Raw genomic sequence first — 13,174 nt, 5'->3', positions numbered from 1 at the left:
CTTTTTTATTTGGTCATCCATAGATGAACACTTAGTTATATCCATCCCTTCACAATTGTAAGTGGTGCTGCAATAATTATAGGAAAATACATATCTTTTTCAAATAAGCATTTTCATATTCTTGGAATGTGTCCATAGGAGTAAATTTGCTAGTTCACATGACAAATATACTTTTGTCATGTGAATATTTCTCCAAATATTTTGAGCAATCGCCTACATTTTTTTCTATAGATGCGCCAGATTACATTTTCACCAACAGTGTACAAGAGTTCCTTTCACTCCATACCCTTGCAAACATTGATTACCAAAGATGTCTTCCAAACTTCTTGCTTCAGATACCAGAAGTAAATGGTGTAATTTACTCAGATAAAAATAAAAAAGGAGGGGCAGCCTTGATTAGGGAGATAACCTCAGATTACAAATGTTGAATTTCAATTGGAAAAATGTCGATCTACTTCTCCATAAATGTTAAATATGTGGATGGAGCCCAGTAAGAAATTATAAGAGGTGCAATAAAGTTTGGAACCATCAGTTCCCTGATGGCAACTAAAGTCACAAGAATAAATAAAAATAGAGGATAAGAACAAAAAGGATTGTGCAAATCAGAACTCTGTAGAAGAACATTTAAAGAGAGTTCAGAACCTGTAGTCAAGAAAGAGGGTTAAAACAACATGTGTAGGGCCTCCCTGGTGGCGCAGCGGTTGAGCTCTGGGTTGGGAAACTGCCCGCAGCCTCTGCAGCGCCTGTTCGATCCCTGGCCACCTGGGGAGGGTCCCACATGGCACGCAGACCTCTCCTGCCGCCCGCTACTCCCCTCAGCAGTGTACTTCGGTCCTTCTGCCTGCTCTGCTCCCCTCTCTGGCTCTGATGAATTCTCTCACTCTCCCACGCTTCTGACTGTACGAGGTGCTTTTATAAATAAATAAATAAATATTTAAAAAAGAATAAAAACATGTGTGATCTCAAAGTAAAAGGCAAAAACCAAATAGTTATCCATTTTACATGCTTCAAAGAGATGAAGTAAGGTACACATTGAGAAATACTATTTAATAGTGATGTTGAATATAATTAACGACCTTGACACAAATAGCATCAAAAGGATGAATATAGTGCAAATGAGTGACAGTGTTGTGACAAAGTGTGGGAAATACACAAGAAAACCAGTTGTATTTACCAGAACAGAAATACCAAACAAGCAAATGTAGATTACCAAGACTTACGCTAGTATTCTAAAGGAAAGACACCTTTCCAATGCTGTTAAAGCTAAAATTTTTCATATATGACAGATCTGTTAGTGTAGAGTCAAACTCCCTCGAAATATAAATAAGTACCTAAATTTACAGCTGAGTATTTTTTATTATTCAAGTATCATTGTAAAGTTGATAAATACGTCAAATGTGTCAACAAATTTGTCAAATTCAATTACTCATCTACAACACCTTATATATGAAAAGCAAAAATGAGATTTTTTCTATTATTTATTGATTGCTTTTATTTGAAGTTAGAAGAAAAAAGCATCTAAATTCATATTGTATTTTTCATTGTTCAGCTTTCTACACTGAAAAATACAATCTCATCAATCCTTCCAATGCCCTGTGGGACAGATAAGAAATATTATTAACCCTGTTTTAGATAGAACATACACATTTTGTTTCCAAACAAATATCTAGTGTACATACTTGCATTAGCACTTAGTAAGCTGAAATTTTCCAATATAAAAGAGCTAAGTGAAAAGCATTACATTCTCTAAAGAATGTCTACCATTATTTAATGCATACTCTGTACAGGTATGCATTAGCATTTTTCATGTATTGCATCATTTAATCTTGAACTTTGTGTGTTGGGCCCTATTATTTTTGAGGAAATTGAGACTTAGAAAAAGCTTAGGGATCTTGTTCATCTCACTTAATTACTAAAATAACAGGTCTGGATTAAGAATTCAAATTTATCTGAATTAATTTTTTCAAAAAATATTGATTCCATCCTTTTATTATGCTAAGTACCAGTGAGATTTCCTGAGTTATATTAGTGAATAAAACATCAACATATCTCTCTCATTGCACATCTCCCTTTTATTGGAAAAATAATAAGCATTAAATAAAGTAAGCATGATAGAAATTTAGCACAGGTGTTGGCAAACTTTCTAAATGTTCAGAGAATAAATATTTTAGCCTTTGCTGGGCATAATGTGTCTATTATAACTACTGAACTCTGCAATTATAATACAAAAATAGTCATAGATAATACATGAATAGATGAAGTTGGCTGTATTCTAATAAAAGTTACTTTGCAAAAGAGGTGAAAAGCTGGATTTGGTGCCTGGGTGGTAGTTTGTCAGCCTTTGTACTACTGTTAGGGGGGAAAGTATGTCCTAAAGCTAATTCCATGCAGGCTTTGTGGACTCCACCCCCACTCCAGACCAAAGCCAAAAGTCATTGGGAGAGACAAATCCCATCACCACCAAAGGGAAGGTTGTTGGAACCTGAGGGTGGGGTTAAGCAGCCAGGTTTGGTATAAAACCAGACACGTGGGCTTTAGGGGATTCCCTTTTTGGCTCTCCGCCAGCTCGCAGCGTCTGGCTGCGTGCGGGTGAGGACCCACATCCAGGCAACCCGTTTTTATATTGGGGCTGCTCTGTAACATGATGAACATATATTTCTCAAATATATTTGGTCTTAATCCACAGTTCCTGGCTCACTGCTTCCAAAAGCCTTGGAATTTCTCAAGTGTTGACAGTGATAAAGGTGCCTTTTGTTATATTAATGAGATGGCTTTTTGAGAAGCACCTAAGAAAAAGGGCTGATTATCAGGACTAGTCATATGACTAGAGGGTTGGAATTTCTAGTCCCATCCCCACATATCCAGGGGGGAGGTTTCAAACAAACACGTGTGCTATACTTTTTCTTTTCCCCATGGCATTTTTTTGGTACTTGGGTCTTGGTTTATAAAGTGATGTCACAGAGAGGTCAATATCATTGAGAGAAATGTTTATTACTTATAAATCTTTAGAAAAAAAGAGTGTGCTTTACCATGTAGGACACAGAAGTAAGGACCAGAATCAGTCAGAAGGACCAGGGGGAGTGAAGGTGTAACAGGGTGGTCCCCAGGAAAGGGGGAGGTTCCAGTTTCCCTGCCCCACCCAAAGGAGGGTGGAGCTGAGCAGGAAGAAAAGAGGCTACAGAGGAGACTGAGGAAGGAAGGAAGCAGGATGGAGCCAGGAGACCCACCCTCCATTTGGGTGGGGCAGGGAACCTGGAACCTCCCCCTTTCCTGGGGACCACCCTGTGACAAAGGGAAAGTATGGCTTAGAGTCTATATTCTTTTTTCTACAGAAAAGTCAAAACAAGGCATAGAAACAGTTTAGGGTTGGTTAATTTGAATAATGTTATGGGCTGTGGGCTATAGGAATGGCTTCTCATTGTATGTCAGTTGGGCTACATGATTAAAAATATGATGAATGACTTAATAGACAAATACAGACACTAACCCACACACACAAATATACACACAGAGAATACGCACTTATCTTGTAGTGTTACGGAGCAGCCCCGATATAAAAAGCCAGAGTTGCCTGGCTGTGGGTCCTCACCCGCACGCTTAAAAGGGACTTATTACTACTCCACTAAAGGCACACACAAAAGGTTAATAAAAGGTTTATTTACAAGGGAAAGGGAATTGTGGAAATGTACAACTCAGGGAGAAAATAGGGAAATAAAGTCTTTAATGCATCCTACCCGATCCGCCGACCTGGAAACCCAAAGGCACTCCGAGAGCTGGCGGAGCTGGGAGCTGGTGGAGAGCCAAAAAAAGCCCCCCCCCCCAAGACCACGTGTTTGGTTTTTATACCAAACCTGGCTGCTTAACCCCACCCTCAGGTTCCAGCAACCTTCCCTTTGGTGGTGATGGGATTTGTCTCTCCCAATGTCTTTTGGTTTTGGTCTGGAGTGGGGGTGATGTCCACAAAGGCTGTGTGGAATTAGCTTTAGGGCATACTTTTCCCCCTAACAATTTGAATAACCAAACATATTCCCTATAAATCATTATATCACAAAGATGAAAATCATAACAATAAAAAATTAGGTTCAATGATGGGGTGTGATAAAAGTTTGATCCAAGTATTGTAGAAAGGGCAGAAATGCAGATGCTAGTTTTCATTTCCACCTGGGTGAGCAGAGACAGGATGCACTTGGTACAGAAAAAGACATGAGCTGAATTATTAAAGCAGACAGCTAGGAGGTAACAACAGAATGGGGGAGAGAGAGGAGAAAGGGCTGATGAGAGAACACTGCAAGTGGTAGAATCAACATGATCAAAGGCACTGATGCAAGAAATAGTCTGGGAGGAAGGAAGAAAGAGGTAAAGCCCCAGCTTAGATAAGAGCCAAATTATGGAGAAACTCTAGGATACACCAAGGAGTTAAGGTTTATTCTTTAGTTATTTACAGAACCTGTGAAGTTACAAGTAGGGAATTTAAAAAAAAAATAAGGATTACATTTATGAAAAACCTGTTTGGCAGCAAGCAGTATACAGATATGATTGGGTAAGCAGTCACAGAGCAGCATAGAACAAAATATACATTTTTTTTTCTTAAAACAGATTGCAATCTAGAATAAGAACTATACATGCAAATAAATACTTAGAGCATGATAAGTATTTGTGTATTTTACAGACAATATTTCTCAAGAGTACAAAAATATAAATGTTATGTTTTACAATGCACACATAATTTTCCACAAAAACATAGCATTTCCAAGAAATAAAATATAAAACCTGACAATATTGCCCTTAATGATACCTTTTTAGTTAATAAAAATATTTGTATACTTATTTGAGAATTTGAGAACTTAACCCACCTAACAATTTGCTAAAATAGCAGATGGATTTATTATTTAGGTTGTGTCAATATAAACACTGTGTCAATGACCAATATGGTGTTTCTCAGAAACATAAATAATTTAAGTTCAGCAGACTGATTATATAGTGATTGCTTATTTACAGAATAAGAAAAAGAACAGCCTATATGTATATGGAGGCAAAAATTGTAGAACTACTCTCTTTCATCCATTTGTATTTTTTTAATGAATCAATTTATGAACAGATTTAATATATTGTCCCAATGTAGGGCGAGTCACAAAATCTTGCCTTGGGTTGTGGTAGGATTTGAAATCATTTGTGCCCATTTCAAAAAATAAGATTACCTAAATGATGAATGAATTTCATATAACATTTTCGTAGATAGTTTCATACATTTGTCTCTCTTTGTTTTCTTTCTTTTTTGTTGTTGTTATTGTTGTTTTTTTAAAAAAAAAAACATGGCATTTCAGTTCCAGGAGGAAAAAATAGAGATATTATCTTGAATGTGTCAATTCAGTGTTGAATGAAATTCTTCTTAAAGTTATACTTTTGAAATGTTGATTAGGAAAATAGGTTATTTTATTCTCCCCCAATCTCTGACTTATATTTTTTTCATCATTTGTCCCTTTAAGTAATATAGTATTATTTATAACATATAAAACAAATTAAATATGCAATCCCGTCTTCTTTCCTTGTGACAGGTAAGAAAGCCACTATTTGAAAATAAATAATTTCTAATAACAGAATATAACAACAGTGATAACAGTTATTTAGAAGTGTCTTACCTTTTCCTTTGCATTGTTGTTCCTGATGCTTGATTATCTTTATTTCTTGCTTTGTATAAATCTTCCTGTGGAAATGTCATTCAGATAAGTTTTGAACACTTTAATGTACGATTTTTTTCCACTAAATATGTATCCAAATAATAACACAACTGAAACTGACAGCCTGTTGAATATCACTATCTGTAAATATCTTAGGGAATACAAATTTATTCTCTCAAAAATGAAATTAAATCTTGACCTTGCTCCAATGTTATCTCCTCTTTCCCTCAACTCAATAGCAACAACCAAATATGGTCCTTCTAATTCTTATTACGATGAATGACATCATTATCCATTGAAAGTTCCAAGGAAGAAATCTGAGAGTCATTTAACACCCCATCATCTTCACTTGTTCCTTTATTTTTTCCCTCCCAAGTGCAATTACTCAAGTCCTTACAATTCAAACATTTAAATATCTCTGTTGTTATTTTTTGTTCTTGCTTCTTTCATTTAGTCAGACACTTTTATTTCCTCTAATTAGATTCTTTCAGAAATCTTCTTTAAGGTCATTTTTATTAACTGTTTTTTTGCCATCTTAACCTCTATTAACAATGTCCATTAGTCTTTCCTTGTTCATAGAAGTCTTAATATCACAAACTTACTCATGTGACCATGATTATCTACTTATATCCTTGACTCAATGGCTTAAATTTTGTTCTTGCACAATATTGCAATTTTTGTATTATTATGCACATTAACTTTATTTTATGTATACCCTAAATGTATGTTGACTTTCTCCCCAAAAGGACTGCATTCCACGACTTACTACTGTTTCATCTTTTTCTTCAAGAATCACCAAAAATGCCTCTTTGACTTTCAGTGTTTCTTTAACTCCCTCCTGTTGATTTAGTTGCTGTTTTTATCTGTTTCCAAAACACCTAGCATATAATTGCAGTTATATGATTTTCTGAATGTATACTCTAAGTGCCTTGATAGTCAATACCTTTTCTCTTCCTATCAATCTTTAAATCTCTATTAAAGACTATCGATACATATTATAAAGCACAAAAACAAATTGTATATAAAATGTCCAGGGTGGATTGATTCATTTAAGTATACAGCTCGTGTTTTCATATAATTCATGTTAGGACTTCATATCAAAAGATTAGCACAAACACTGGGACTGTGAAAATGAATAATTTCCCCAGAATTGAGAAGGTAGTTTAAGTCTTAAGAACAAAGCAGGCAAGTCCATTAATCACATTTACAATTTATTAAGGACATAGTACATACAGAGGTCCTCAGTGCCTAATTGGTAGACAGGCTCTCAGGTCAAGACAGAATCCATGCCACCCACCTGACAGGGGTCTTTCTATACACTGCTTATTACTAGTGATCATTTTGTGTAAGTCTATTGATAACAGATGTCTGGGGAATATGGCATGCACTTCTTGTTCTAATAAGATTAATGGAGCTATGTATGGAGACGAGTACAGGTTAATATACATAAAAGAAACAGTGAAGAAATTGGCTCTCTTCCCAGAGTAGGGCAAGAGGCATTGGTATAAGAAGGAATAACCTTGGTTTTCCTATGCAAACCTATTCCACCTGGAAAATTGTAGGGCCTTAGTATTTGTTGAATATAGCAGAAAAGCCCATTTTCTTCATCAATGTGTACAATTTTAGTTGATTATTCATCTGTTCTCAAAACCCAGCTTCCTGGTTTGTAAAATGGAGATGATTATATTTGCCATAGTGACCTTAAATGAGAGTGAGATTCAAATGAAATGAATATTAAAATATTAGAAAATGACACACCACATATATGTTTTATTTAAAACACACTTCCATTGATACATTTGTCTTCAAGGAACTATATCTGATATAGTTATATATCTATAACTATAGATATAGTTCAAAGAACTATATCTGAAACATCATCCTGTTGTTATTGGTTTTCAGCCCAATGCAGTGTCTCCAGACAGATCAAATTCCTTTGATGTTACAAATCAATACCTTACAATAGCTACAATAAAATCTCTCCTGCTATAATTTAAATTCACATGAATTAAGATTTCATCTTCTGACAATGAAAAAAGTAGCCCCGAAATAACATAGATCACTTGTGCTGTAAATCTATTAAACTATCTTAATGAAGAGTCATTAATAGAAAATACATGAATTTTAATATTTATTCTTCATTCTCCCTGTTATCTAAGGATATTTTCTCTAAGAAGTTTCATTAATCAATGAAAATCATCTTAAATCTTTATTTCAAAATTAGCACACACACATATTCATTTTACAGCAGTTTACTAAAAATAATGATTTTCATCATTTATTATGGCAAAACTTACTAGATAAATATCAACCAAAATGCACAATTTCCTATTAAGTGTGAATTACAGATTCAATTTAATTTACATAGAGATATTTCTTGATTTATTTAAATCATTCCTCAATTACAAATTTATTAAATCCTATTCTTTGTTGTGTTAAGTGGAAATGATTGTAAAACATAAAGTTCCAAAAGATGATAATTTTAGTTGAAGTTTAAATTAAAGACCTCCAAACTTCAAGCTACATAAAATCCCTGAATAGCATTTTGTAAACCACGACCTTTGAGATTTTTTTATTCCAATTTCTTTAAAATAACATTATCTGCATGTCTTTGAATAATTAAAAATGACAGTTAATAAAAAATACTTTCTGTCGCCAACTACCAATTTATTCCAATTCTATATTTCAGTAACCTGAACCAAACAAAGATTTTGCCTGTACTAAAGTGGCCTTGCCTATCATGATAAGCAGATGAAAAATACACATAAGCTGTATGAACCCGGCAGAATCCATCTGGTGAACCATCTGTGTGAGGACTCAAAAAAATTATACCCCATCTGTTGTTTCATTTTTGCTAAGATTGCCAACCTTGTCCTCACTCCATTATCTAACTATTTTCCTTCCCGGTGGACCTCTTCTGTACATTTGCTTTTATTCCCCATTGGCACCATATATCAAATTTCCAAAGCACTCTTCTCATTTTTGAAAGGAATTAATGTATGCATTTAATTTACACAACTAAGAATCCTCTTGGGAAATAAAATAACAAAAAAAATTGCAGTAACAGCATATTGTTGTTAAAAAAATGAGTGCATTTACTACAAGCACAAATTCCTGCCTGGTAAAACCTAAATGTATACTAACTTCTCACCAAATTGACTAATTTCAATGTCAATATAATGTTTAATATATGATGTATATCTGATTGAATCTCCCTCTTCTATACCACTCTCCATTCTATTTGCATGGTATTACTTTTGAAAACAGTCCTCTTGCTCTACATCCTCAAATTAACACCCATGAATCGTTTTTCATATTGACCAAAATAAACCCCTTTAAGAATTTAGCTCATATTCTCATTTCTTTATAAAGTTTTCTTAACTATACCTTGCAGTCACTGCAGGCACAGTCTGTACAATATCCCCTTAGCACTTGTTAACTCTTGTTCTATCTTGTTACTGTGGTTCTTGCATTTCCATTTATTTCTTCTACTCTCATGACTTTTCTTGTTGTGTTTCTTTTTTCCACAAATGGATAGTAAGCCTCCAGAGAACTGAAGCACTGCCACATATTTGTTTTTCTTCTTTAAACATGTATACAAATGGGTCTGAGTCCTGTGCACTTATAATATTTTTGCTTAAAGTACAAATACTTAAGTAAATAACATATTCTGATTCTATTACAGGGAATATAAATATTAAAATAAAGGATTAGACTGTCTTTGTAAAACTTCAAATCTGTGTCTATAAATACCCAAAGAAAAGAAATGTGCTCAGTAAGGCAGATTTGCTCTTTTTTGACCCTTGCTTCAAAACAAATCCAAGCTTCATTTGCTCTGGACTTCCTGAAGTGACAGCATGATCTACACAGCTCCTCAGAGTCAGTCTTTGTTCAAGACTACAGATTAGAACTTCTCCAGGCATGAGACATAGTTTCCTAATGTTAAACTGTAACTGAAGCCAAAGAACTTAGTAGAAAACAAAAGCTGTTGATTTCCCCTGTTTCTTCCTGTTCCTTTATCTGAATCTAAAACATCATATTTATGTTTTTGTTTATACTGACATTGAATAGATAGGTAGCTGATAGATAATTGATATATAGAAAGAAGATTATAAAATGGAATGGGAGACAATGTATACACACAGTCATGAAGTAGGTGGACCTGAGTTTGTACATTTAATAAGACCCCAACAATTCAAGAACTGAGAACAATAAATATGTTCATTTAAAAGGAGAATGAATCCATAGTTTTATGCTTTCCACTGTGAAACAGCTCTCAAAAAATTTTCAAAACCCCAATGTTTACTCAAAAAAAAAAGCCCAATACCTACATATGCCTTTAGAATTAGAAAATGACATACAAAATGGTTACAGCAAAATTAGAGTCTTTATGTAGAGCTAGACTTATTCAGTCACACCCACTGATTCTTAACATCATCACCTTCCCAGAGGCCTTTCCTAATGACCATATTCAAATAACATTAACTGTCACCTTCTGATAAGTTGTTCTTGCTATTCATAATATTTATCAACATATGTTATTTACTTGACCAATAAATTGCTTTTCTGCTTATTGACTATATCCTCCACTAGAGAAAGTAGGGACTTTGTTTTGTTCCCTGGTGTCCAACCCCAACCCACAGTAGCCGCTCAACACCTATATTCTCACCTAAGTAATGATGCTGTGAAATGTTTTTTTTTTTTTTAAGATTTATTTATTTATGTATACAAAAGCTGGGAGGTACAGGCCAGAGTTGCAGTGCGGGGAGCGGGGGTGTGTGAGAGGATTCACCAGAGACAGAGTGGGGAACAGAATAGGCAGATCGACCAAGGTACACTGCTGAGGAGGGCAGTGGGTGAGACAGGCGAGGTCTGCTGCTCCATGTGGGTTACTCCCTGGCCAGCTGGGGATCAAACTTGTGCTGCAGAGTGCTCCATAGTGCTGTGCTTAACCCCTTGTGCCACCAGGAAGACCCCTGAAATGTTTGGGGTTTTTTTATGTCCAAGTCCTGTATAATAAAATTAATTTATACCCCAACTAAGTAAGTAATATTACACCCAATTTAACACTTGTCTTAAATTATTTTAAACAACCTCAATCAAGAATAGTTGCTTTCTCATAGTTCAGTCATCTTAGCAAAGAATCAGAATAGCATTGTGATCATTAAAATCTTTCATTGTAGTTCTTTCCTACATAATAAAAAAAATCAAATATCTTCAGCTTCCTACCAGGTAATTTTTTCAACCTCCATGGGTATATGTTTGATGGGTCAATCCTTTTAACCCTTTTCCTGCTAACTCCAGTTCTCTTTGATATACTGGCGTTCCTTGCTACTTTCAATGACAAAGATAGGAGCCCTGTCTTGATTTTAACCAACTGGGCCACTAATCCTGCTGGAGCAGGTGAAAAGGTCTCTCTGGTTGGACTCCATCTAAGTATATACTCTCGCTGCCTATGGTGGTTACCAAAGCACTGACACTCATACTTCTGCCAAAGGCTTCTAATTATCAGAGTAGATAATATTGAGAGCTCTCAATATTGAGAGCACAGATGTTTGTTTTGTGTTATTGTAGAAATCAATAGTTTTTTTTTTTCTTCCCAATGTTGTAGAAGTTGCTGGCAATAACATATCTGAAGTGTATGTGCTCAAATTCTCGAGAAGGTAACACAGGAAAGAACAAAGGGAATTTTTATTTGAAGCCTATCTTTTGTTCCCCATGGACTCACCTCAAGAACTGAGGGATATGTCCCTGGCAGCTGGGTTGAGGGACTAACTAAGGGAGAGCTCTGACCCTTTTTTTCTCATGCTGACCTACTATCCTTGAGACAAAACTCTGTATCACAATATCCTTAGTACAAGTTATTTCTCACGAGGTGACTTATTCCCTCATATCAACCCAAGGGTGAATATAACTTAGTCTCGAGTTAGGATGCCTGCTTCAAAAGTATTGTGACTGAGCAGCACATCGAATCATCAATGAATTTTAAAGGCTTTTAAGTGTGGTTCAGTACAAAGGGTAAGCATGAAAGCACAGTAGCTAGTAGCCTTCTCAGGAGGCACAATATTCAAAGGCTCTTTGATTAAAAACCAGGTGATGTTTTTTCTTTTCATATTTTGAGTGAGACAGCATAGCAAGCCCTTCCTCCGTACCTCGAAGCTGACTACGTCAGATGAACTGCAGCAGCCAGCTGTGAGCCCAGGATTGATATTCTGGCATATTTTGGGGGGCCAGAGGGTGGGGTGGGTGTGAGTATCTTCTTTAAGAAATTATTATGACAGGTCTACTTTGTCAAATTGAGATTCTCAAAATCTAGCACCTGTAGGAGTGTGATTCGTGTTACTAGAGAGATATGCAATGCATCTAAAAAGAATAAATCCAACAAAGAATTAGACAGTCTTAGGATTTTGGTATCATGACACATCCCAACTTCAGTGTGGCTAGACCTACTGTTTTCAGACATCTGATAACCCACCAGGGATGGAATAAGGACTTCCCAGTAAGGGGTGGATGTGGCCACAATTACCTCCTTGGCGAGTGATAACCAGTGTTGGCCTTGCTCATTGCTTTGATGCAACTCAGAGACATTTATAAAATCTTAGATTACTCGTTCTAAAATATTAGGAAAAAAATTATGTACATTAACCCACCGAATGTGAAATTTGAGTACTAAAGTTACCTTTTTAATGCAGGTGAGGTCATTTTTTATTTACTTACATTTAACTGTTTTCATAATATGTCAGAACTTACTCTTAGCCAAGTAAAGATGTCTTCTCATTCTAGTTTCTGATGAAAGTCAAAGCACATGATTGGATGTTGCATTTTTATTTGACATTTTTTGGTAGTTAAAGTATGAAGGTGTTCTTTTTAGATTTTTAAGGTAAGAAAATTAAGAACTAAAATATGAAAGGAGTTATGCCACAGAAAATATATAACATACAGAAATCTACAACAGTACAGATTTGAGGGGCCACCTATATAATGTTATCACATTTTCACAATGAAAAGTGGAAAATGGACTATTAAATTGATGCTCTGCAAAAACACACTCAATATAGCTGGTGTGCTCTATTTTGTAGTTTATTTAGAGGTACTTTTAGAGTTATTTCTCATGCTTTAATGGTGTATAGAAGCATAAGCTTGTCAGAGAAGTGTAGTGCAATGCTATATAATTGTTAGATGGATCAGCTTTGTCAAAGACTTTATTTGAACTTTATTGATTCTCCTTATATTAGGTGATACTCTGGTCCACATAATGTATTTAACTGTCAGGTTGTAATAGCTCCCAAACAACTAGATTTCACAATAAATCTACCTCATGATTTGAGAGAGAGAGTGAAAATAAGGTGTAAGAGGCAACTATAATAATTATAGGTCATTAATTCATTTCCAGCCATCTCTACATTGTTCTGGTATCTAGACATTTCCTCCGTGCGGATTCCTACATATCCTTTTCAGAAAATGACATAGATTATCCATCTTCCTCTCCATCTCAT

This window comes from Talpa occidentalis, unplaced genomic scaffold (assembly GCF_014898055.3).
Source record: "Talpa occidentalis isolate TD23 unplaced genomic scaffold, MPIMG_talOcc4v2.1 talOcc4.6, whole genome shotgun sequence".
NCBI lineage: Eukaryota > Metazoa > Chordata > Mammalia > Eulipotyphla > Talpidae > Talpa > Talpa occidentalis.
This window is presented reverse-complemented; position numbering follows the sequence as displayed.